The sequence below is a fragment of the Cynocephalus volans genome, chromosome 10 (assembly GCF_027409185.1).
Source record: "Cynocephalus volans isolate mCynVol1 chromosome 10, mCynVol1.pri, whole genome shotgun sequence".
Classification (NCBI taxonomy): domain Eukaryota; kingdom Metazoa; phylum Chordata; class Mammalia; order Dermoptera; family Cynocephalidae; genus Cynocephalus; species Cynocephalus volans.
The window spans coordinates 50,429,975-50,440,301 of record NC_084469.1 but is presented as its reverse complement, the minus strand read 5'-3'; positions in this window follow the sequence as shown (position 1 = coordinate 50,440,301).

The window sequence follows — 10,327 nt, the reverse complement described above, 5'->3', positions numbered from 1 at the left end:
TGTTTTTAGCACCTTTGTCAAAGAACAGTTGGCTGTAAGTACTAGGATTGATTTCTGGATCTTCTATTCTGTTCCATTTGTCCTAGTATCTGTTTTATGCCAGTACCATGCTGTTTTTGTTACTATAGCATTGTAGTGTATTTTGAAATCAGGTAGTGTAATGCCACTCACTTTACTCTTCTTGCTCAGGATTGCTTTGGCTATTCGAGGTCTTTTGTTGTTCCATATGAATGTCAGGATTGCTTTTTCTATTCTGTGAAGAATGTCACTGGTATTTGGATAGGGATTGTGTTATATTTGTAGATCACTTTGGGTAGTATGGTCATTTTCACAACATTAATTCTACCAATCCAGGAGCATGAAACATCTTTCCATTTTTTGTGCGTAACCTTTAATTTCTTTCATCAGTGTTTTATAGTTTTCATTGTAGAGATCTTTCACTTCCTTGGTTAAATTTATTCCTAGGTGTGTTATTTTTTGGTAGCTATTGCAAATGGGCTTGCTTTCTGGATTGTTGGTGTGGAGAAATACTACTGATTTTTGCATACTGATTTTATATCTTGCAACTTTACTGAATTCATTTATCAGCTCTAAGAGTTTTTTGGTGGAGTCTTTAGTTTTTTCTCTATATAAGATCATGCCATCTGCAAACACGGATAATTTGACTCTGTCTTTTCCAATTTGGATGCTCTTCATTCCTTTCTCTTGCCTGATTACTCTGGCTAGAACTTCCAGTGATATGTTAAATAGGAGTGGTGAGAGTGGGCATCGTTGTCTTGTACCTGTTCTTAGAGGAAAAGCTTTCAACTTTTTCTTGTTCAGGGTGATATTAGTGATGGGTTTATCATATATGGCTTTTATTGTGTTGAGATACTTTCCCTGTGTACCAAGTTTGTTGAGAGTGTTTATCATGAAAGGATGTTAAATTTTATCAATTGCTTTTTCTGAGTCTATTGAGGTGGCCATATAGTTTTTGTCTTTCATTTTGTTCATGTGGTGTATCACACCTATTGATTTGCATATGTTGAACTATCTTTGCATCGTTGGAATGAATTCCACTTATCATGGTATGTATTTTTTGTGTGTGTGAGCAGTAAGGGGATCGCAACCCTTGGCTTGGTGTCGCCCACACCGTGCTCAGCCAGTGAGTGCACTGGCCATCCCTATATAGGATCCGAACCCGCGGTGGGAGCGCCACTGCGCTCCCAGCGCCACACTCTCCCGAGTGAGCCATGGGGTTGGCCCTCATGGTATGTATTTTTGATGTGCTGTTGGATTTTGTTTGCTAGTACTTTGAGAATTTTTTGCATCCAAGCTCATCAAGGATATTGACCTGTGGTTTTCTTTTTCTGTTGTGTCATTGTTTGACTTTAGTATCAGGGTGATGTCAGCTATAGAATGAGTTTGGGAGACTACCCTGTGCTTCAATTTTTTGGAATAGTTTGAGCAGAATTGATATTAAATCTTTAAAAATTTGGTAGAATTCAGCAGTGAAGCCATCCAGTCCTGGGTGATTCTTTGTTGATTATTGATTCAATCTCATTGTTTGTTATCCGGCTGTTCAGGTTTTCAATTTCTTCTTTGTCCAGTCTTGGTTGGTTATATGTGTCCAGAAATTTATCCATTTCCTCTAGATTTTCAAATTTGTTGGCGTATAGTTATTCCTAATAGTCTCTAATGATTCTTTGTATTTCTGTGGAGTCAGTTGTAATGTCTCCCTTTTCATTTCTGATTTTTGTTATTTGGGTCTTTTCTTTTCTTGGTTAGTCTAGCTAATGGTTTGTCAATTTGTAGTTTTAATTTTTTGAGGGATATCCATACTGTTTTCCATGATTGCTGTACTAATTTATATTCCCACCAATAGTGTATGGGTCCCCATTTCTCCACATCCTCACCAGCATTTGTTACTTTTTGTCTTTTGATAATAGCCATTCTAACAGGGATGAGATGATATCTCATTGTGGTTTTGATTTGCATTTCCCTGATGATTAGTGATGCTAAGCACTTTTTCCCCTATACTGTTGGCCTTTTGTATGTTGTCTTTTGAAAAATGTTGATTCTGATCTTTTGTTCGTTTTTTAATTGAGCTATTTGTCTTTTGGCTGAGTTCCTTATATATTCTGGCTATTAATCCCTTGTCAGATGCATAGTTTGCAAATACTTTCTCCCATTCTGTAGGTTTTCTCTTCACTCTGTTGGTGTTTTTCTTTGCTGTGCAGAAACTTTTTAGTGTGATGTAATTTCATTTGTCTATTTTTGCTTTTGGGGTCTTATTCAAAAAATTCTTGCCCACACTAATGCCATAGTGTTTTTTCTATGTTTTCTTCTAATTTCAGGTCTTACATTTAAATATTTGACCCATTTTGAGTTGATTTTTTATGAGTGGTAAAAAACAGTCTAGTTTTATTCTTTTGCATGTGGCCATCCAGTTTCCCAGCACCATTTGTTGAGGAGACTGTCCTTTCCCTAATGTGTGTTTTTGGCACCTTTGTTGAAAATCAGTTTGCTGTAAATGTGTGGATTTATTTTTGGGTTCTCTTCTGTTCCATTGATCTATGTGTGTGTGTTTATGCCTGTACCATGCTGTTTTGGTAACTATAGCTTTGTAGTATGTTTTGAAGTCAGGTAGTGTGATGCCTCCAGTTTTATTCTTGTTGCTCAAGATTGCTTTGTCAATTTGGGGTCTTTTGTGGTTCCATATAAATTTGAGAATTGTTTTTTCTATTTTTGTGAAAAATGTCATTGGTATTTCAATAGGCATTGCATTAATTCTATAGATCACTTTGAGTAGTATGGCCATTTTAACAATATTATTTCTATTTTTTGACTTTTTAAACTTTTTATTTAAAAATTTTTTATTGAATCAGAATTGATTATACATATTTTGGGGGTTCAACATTGAGATATGTTGATCAAATCAATATTACTAACATATATATTGTTACAGAGAGTAATTATTCTTTATGCCCCTTGTCCAATCTCTCCCCATCCCCCTTTAATTACCCTAGAGTTCTTCTCTCCTTCTGAAAGAATAATGGTAACTCTGTTGATTTGTTTCCTAGATGATCTGTCCAATGCTGAGAGGTGTGATCAGGTCCTCCAACATTATCACAGAGCAGATGTTTCTTCTGTCACTCTGAAATGGGCTTTGTGGAGAGAGACATCCTTTTCTTTTCTTTATCTCTGCTGGTGACTCTCCTTGTGTCAATGCACTCCAGTGGCTGGCGAGTAGCTGCCTTCATGGCAGCCATGGTTATTGTGGTGGCTGTGGTGGGCCACCCACATGGAGGAGATGTTTTTGGCTTGTTCCATGGTGCTGGCAGTGTGCCTGGTTGTGGGAGAGGGGGTCAGGTCCCCCTCTCCATGCCCTGGATCACCGGGCAGGCACTGAGGCACTGGCGCTGGGAGCCTGGTTGTGGGAAGGGGGTCTGGTCCCCTTATCCATGCCTCGGGTCCTTGGGCAGGCCCAGAGGCACTGGTGTGGTGTGCCTGGTGGTAGGAGGGGGCAGGCCCCAAGGCAATGGCATGAGATGCCTGGTTGTGGGAACGGGGTCTGGTCCCTGGCTCCATACCCTGGGTCCCTGGGCAGGCTCCAAGGTGCTGGCATCAGGTGCCTGGTTGTGGGAGGCAGGTCCAGTCCCCTGCTCCATGTCCCAGATCCCAGGATGGGCCCTGATGTGCTGGTGCTGTGTGCCTGGTTGTGGGAGTGGGGTCCATTCCCCGGCTCCAGTCCTCGGGTTCCTGGGTGGGGCCCCGAGGTGCTGGCAGTGTGAGTGGTTGTGGGTGGGGGTCCTGCCCCTGGATCCATGCCTCATGTCACCTGGTGGGCCCCAAGGCATTCCTGGTGTGCCCCGAGGCATTCCTGGTGTGCCTGGGCCAGAATTAGGTTTTTATCCTTTGCTTGCTTCTAACACTGGGGACCTTCCTGTGGGAACCAGTACTTGAACTATGTGGTTGAGGCTCAAAAAATTGCTGCTTTGCTGCTGTTTCCCTAAGGAAGACTTTTTGTGCAGCTCAGGGTTTAATGGTTGATCTTATAGGTACTTCCAGCCCTCCAGACACTTGGTGCACCTGGGTTGTGTAGGAAGTCTGATCTGGGCCTGAATTTTTTCATCAAAATGCACCCCATGCAATTCTGCGTTCCCAACCAGTCTCTTCTGAGTGGTCCTGTGCCGTTTGGGGGGGCGGATCAGCTGTCCTTGCTGTGTCCCAGTGTTCTCCCCGTGGGCCCGTCTCCCCCAGTACCTGTGCTCCAAACACTTCCCATGGGACGGGCCCTGTAATGGTCCCTGTGATGACTCACCGGCCTCTGAATGGCTCCACTTTTTCAGCTGTTCTGACTCCTCGCTCCCTCGTGGGTCCATGGGAACCCTATTAGTGGTCTTGCTGTCCTGGGGGCCGCCAAAGTTCTCTTTTCCCCTTCTGCCTCCAAGTAACTCCATCTAAAGGCCACAGCTGTGACTTCTGCCAGCTCCTGCTCCATGTGCTCCAGGATTAAAGTGGCCACGGCCCAAAACGCTGAGAGCAGTTTTTTCTTTCTCTAATTGTGGTTTCTCCTGCCCTCATGAGTTCCATAGGTCTCTCCTCCACCTGAGCTACAGCAGCCCCAGCTTGGCTGATGTTACATTTTTGTAGTCGTGAAGTCGTTGATTTGTGGGAGAGAGTGACGCTGGGAACCGTCTATTCTGCCATCTTGCCCAGAACTCTCAACAATATTATTTTTTCCAGTCCTTGAACACAAGATATCTTTCCATTTATTGGTGTCTTCAACTTTCATCAGTGTTTTATCGTTTTCAGTTCCTGACTACAAAGCTATGGTAATCAACACAGTGTGGTACTGGCATAATGACAGAAGTATAGACCAATAGAACAGAATAAGTTGAAATTTACTAAATCTTAGTTTTTTAATGTCCAATTTTTATGTGGTTTAACATTCATAAGCAAATTTGTGTTCTTTGAATTGTTGGGAGCTTCTGAGCATGTAACAACATCCCACACAAAATTTCGCATGGGCACCTACAGAACTGGGACTGCACAGGAAGTATTAAGTGACCCATGAAGGAAGTTAGTTCTGCAGAACCATCCCACTGCAAGATGCTTTTCCAGTCCAAGGAAGTGGAATATGTTCCCGGGGCCATGATGGAGAGCATTTTACAGAAGTCCATTCTCTTCTTCATTATAATTGCAATACAACTGCAATTATAGTCCATGGATCAGGGAACCAATGTGAATAGTATACCTTTCTGAAAATATTTTTTTCTAACTGCATTACTCCTGGGACCTGGAGAAATAATTGCGGCAAGTGTTTGGTATCACACTGAGCCAAGCAAGAGGAGAGAACTTACATTAGGACTCTAGCTCATGTTTTTATAATCTTTTGTTCTGATTACTGCATCTCAGAGGTATTGTGAGTACTTGAAAATTAATCTTCACTCAAAACCAGTATTCAGTAGCCACTGAAAAGTTTATATACTTCCTTTTCTCCTATACACTTAACACTGTTGCCCCTGTGGGGAAGGCTACCAAGAAGGCTGACAGTATGTGCCTATGGTGTTATCGCAGTGTTTGACTTCGTGGTTATTCAGCCTCTGGCTCACTCAAGGGACATGAAGTCTGTGAACAGACTCATGCCTGGTAATTGGATAAAAGTCATGACTGCAGCATGGTGTCTCAAGTTTGGCAATACACTCTGGATCTTCCATGTAACGAACATCTTTAGAGACTTGACAGTTGTATTTATTTCTGAAGAACCTATGATTAATTTATCACCACCAGATGTCTCCCTTTGTCAACCATTCCCTATGATCTGATTAGGAAATATGCCCTGTTGCTTGGTACAATAACCCTTATTGCTTTGTTCCTTAGGGATTAATTGTCACCACCTGGGCTCAGTCCCTCCAGGCTCTGCTTGTTTTCATTGAGACAATTAAGCCCACTTCAAAAGTATTGCTTTCTGCTAGCATTACCAGACTGGAAAAACAAGTCAGAACTATTCTTTATGGAAATTCCCTATTCCTTGTGAAAAATTAAGATGGGCCTTCTGGGTTCACAAAGACCGAGTTTCCAAACTTTTGCTTTTACTATGATCTATAGAAATATTATACTTTAACATACGGTCTGGGAGACTTCTGGACAAGATGGCAGAATAGATGGTTCCCAGCGTCACTCTCTCCCACAGATCAACCAATTTACAACTATTAAAAAGCAACAACAGGGAAGGAGAGGGGGATGGGGAGAGATTGGACAAGGGGCATAAGAATAATTATAATTTGTAACAATGTATATGCTCGTAATATTGATTTGATCAACATATCTCGATGTTGAACCCCCAAAATATGTATAATCAATTTTGATTCAATAAAAAAAAAAAAAAGCAACAATAGCCAAGCTGGGGCTACTAGAGCTCAGGGGAAGAGGAGGAGAGACCTACAGAGCGCATGAAGGCAGGAGAATCCACAGTAAGAGAAAGGATTGCTCCTACCATTTTGAATCCTGGCTGCTTCAAGCCTGGAGCTGGTGAGCATATGGAGCAAGAGCTGTCAAAAGCCACAGCTGTGCCCTTCCTATGAAGTTGCTTGGAGGAAGCAAGGGAGAAGAGGGCCTTGGTGGCCCTCAGGCCAGCAAGACCACTAACAGGGTTCCCATGGACCCACATAGGAAAAAGGACCACAACAACTGAAAAAAGGAGACACTCAGAGGCTGGTGAGTCATTGCAAGGGACCAGTGCATGGCCAGTCCCATGAGAAGTGTTTGGAGTGCAGGTGGTGGAGAAGATGGGCCCACCAGGGGAACACTGGGGCACAGCATGGACAGCTGATCTGCCCTCCAATCAGTGCAGGAATATAGAACTTCAGGGGGTGCAGTTTGCTGAAAAGACTCAGGCTCAGACCAGAATTTCCACACAACCCAGGTGTATCAGACCTCACAAGACCCAGAAGTACTTACAAGGTCAACATTAAAACCTGAGCTGTACGAAAATCCTTACCCAGAAAATCAGCAGCAAAGCAGCAATTTAGCTCAACTTACAGGGCTCAAGTGCTGGTTCCCCCATTTTAGAAGCAAGCAAAGGACAACAAATTAGTTGCAGTGCAGAATTTAATGTGGGGGCAGCTAATAATCCAACACAGAACTAAAAGAAAACACAAAATTCTCATAGATCAGAGACAAAGTTCTGATATTAACTAGTAAAGGTCTAACACCACCAAAGAACGCCTATAAGACCTAGAAGGACCAGAAGCCCCCCAGGCTCCCAAGCTGGAGTGTGGGGAGAGCCGAGGGCTTGGCTATGTCCCCCAACATCCACAGCCAGCCCAGGGATGACCACCAGGCTGCTGCTGGAAGCACCCGGGGCTCCCCTGCCAGAATGAGGGGGTTGCCACAGGCCTCTACCATGCCCCCCCATTTCCTCCTCCCCCCACCTTATCCCTCTTCTCTTTTCCTTCTCCCCCTCCCCCAACTGCTCCACAACAACATCTTAGAATGTTAAAAAAATAATAATAAATAAGTAAATTTTTAAAACACCTAAAAAATAAGAAAAAATTATATACTGAGTTTGCTAAGATCTACGGTAAGAGCAAATCTTCCATCCACGAAATTGTGGGAAAAAAAAAAAAAGAAATTTTCTCATAGTATTTATGGTTTTCAAGATTATTCAAGGTTTCAGGCATCTACTGGGCTTCTCGGGACATATCCCCCTTGGATAAGGTTGACTACTGTATAGCTGCATTTCTGTCTTTCTAGTCTTCAAATATGCCACACCTGTTCCTGCATTAGGGACTTTCACTCGATATTCTCACTACCCCACATAACTTTTTACTGGATCTTTGGACAGCTGGTCTACCAATCTGAACCATAGCGTTTGCCGTTTACTATTTCATCAACCTAATTTTTTAGCATGTCATGTCATGCACTGCTACCAAATAGTTTCTTTCTTGTTAACTGAGAGCACTCTGAAGAACATCAGTCTTGTTTTACTGAGCAATAGGGAGACTTGTGATAACCTTAATATCTGTTACCAATTTGTTTTCTTTGTTGTTAAAGCCCTTAGAAATAATAATTTGAACAAAGAAGTTTTAGAATACTGAAAAATCCTTAGAAATTTCTGTTCCGTCCTTTAGGCAAAAGCTGTCATTCTGATTGTTTTTCATAGCTGTTCATCTGCTTCACTCTTTGAAATTTATACCTCTGCATTGCTAAACAGGTGAAATACCTGGGGTCTGCTTTATTAAACCAAAAGATAATTGGCACTTTCCTCTTCTCCAACACGTGTAAGGGGCAGGGGGTGTGGTGGGGGGAGTCTAAAAACTGCAAGACTTTATACTTTTACAAGGGAGGGGGTGCGGTAGAAAGTCTTGTCTCATTTAAATTGACAGATTGAATTTTTTATTCAACTGATTGAATCGAGTTGTCCCAGGGTAACCTCGATGTTCTGATGTGTGCCAAAAATCTTACTGTTTTACTTAAGCTGGTTATATGAGCTGGATTTTAGATAGAAATGGGAAATAGAAAACTCTTCATCACCATTACCTTGAATGTGTGAAATTAGATTAGTGGAACCGAGGTGGAGAGAGGTGGTTACTTTAATATGTTAAAATAGAGTATTTAAAAAAAATTTAAACAGAGTTTAAAACATAGGATATTTTACTTACTGCTAGAAAACACAGTTTCTCATCATTTTATTGGTCAACCGCCAAGCACACTCAGGAATCTTTTTTTTTTTTTTTTTTTTTTTTTAAAAGATGACCGGTAAGGGGATCTTAACCCTTGACTTGGTGTTGTGAGCACCACGCTCAGCCAGTGAGCGAACCGGCCATCCGTATATGGGATCCGAACCCGGGGCCTTGGTGTTATCAGCACCGTACTCTCCCGAGTGAGCCACGGGCCGGCCCAGGAATCTTTTTAAAGACGACTCATCCACGACTATGGTGCTTCCACCTCCATTAAGATGCACATTTGTGCACACAAACACACACACTTTTCATTCATCAGTTTTCCATCTCCTCTGTTTCACAAAGACAAGAAAGTCCAGCTTCATTTCATGCTGTGGATATGTTGGGGTTAAGAGAAAAGGGCAGCTGGTCGAAATTCTTGCTCAACATTTGGGGGTTGCTGGTTGTTACTGGGCTTTGTCGCTGAGAGACTGGATCCTTCAGTTCAACCAAGAAGACAGAGAGACAGTGTTCGCCTGGGGACGCTTTATTGGCTACTACAGCGGGAGTCAGTAAGCAGAGCAGTGCGCTCTGAGGGGCTGCCAGCTTGTCCCGGTTCCCTGCAGTGCCGTGGAGCGGCTGGGAGGTGCGGCGGGAACCGACGGCGGCTTCCTAGCTGCCGAGCCTCCTCTCTCTCCTCCTCTCCTCGGCCCCACCTCACTCTTCTCTGATCTCCCTTGCCTTTGGTTTCCACTTGGGGTTGACCAGTGGGAAGCGCTGGCAGGAGATCAGAAAGAAGCAGGTTGAGGCATTAACCCCCTTGGCTCTCGCGGACTGTTCACTCCCACAGCCGGTGCTCCCAGCTTCCCTGCCCCTCTCCCTCCTTCCTCTCTTACTCCCTCTTTCCTACGCGGTCTCTCTGTCTGTGATCTTTCCCTTCACCGTCTGGTTCCTGCTGCCACTGAGCTCCCATCTGTAGTTTCCAGTTTCCTCTGATGACCCAGGTCGAGTGTGTCTTCAGCTTTCCTGCTGGGGCCCTGGCTGGTATATTAACCTCGACCAGACCTTGCACACTAGCCAGGCCTCTTCCTGCACTTCTCTGGTCACCTCGCTCTCCATGACATGCCTTTTCCACTCTCCTGAAATACCCTCCCTTCTCATTTTCACAAGGTTACTTTTTCTATGACTTCTCTGAGAAAATGCAATAGAAACTCTCTTGACTTGGAATCCCACAAATCTACAAATTTGCTTATAACGCCACTCACCCCCTTTTCCTTGCACCCTGTAACAGGGGAAGGTCCATTCCTACCAAAGGTGACTCCACTCCCCTGTCCTGGGGTCACCCCGTTACCTTCCATTTTCTCAGAGTTCCTTCACTAGTCATTTCCTCTTTACTAGTTCTTATCCCTAAATAATCATACATGGTGCCGTATTTCTCATTAAAAATAAATAGACCCATATGTCTAAATTTATATATGTTTCCATATTTGCATATGGGTGTATACGTGTATAGACCTATCATTTATCCATATCTTATCTTCTTTGCGTATGTTCATTCATTTTCATGTAGACCCTATATTCTTCTTCAACCACCACCCTTTTTCTCTTCTTTTTTCCTCTATTTTTCTTAAGTGACATGCATTTTCATTTCTTTAAGACCCCAAATTGACAAAACACTG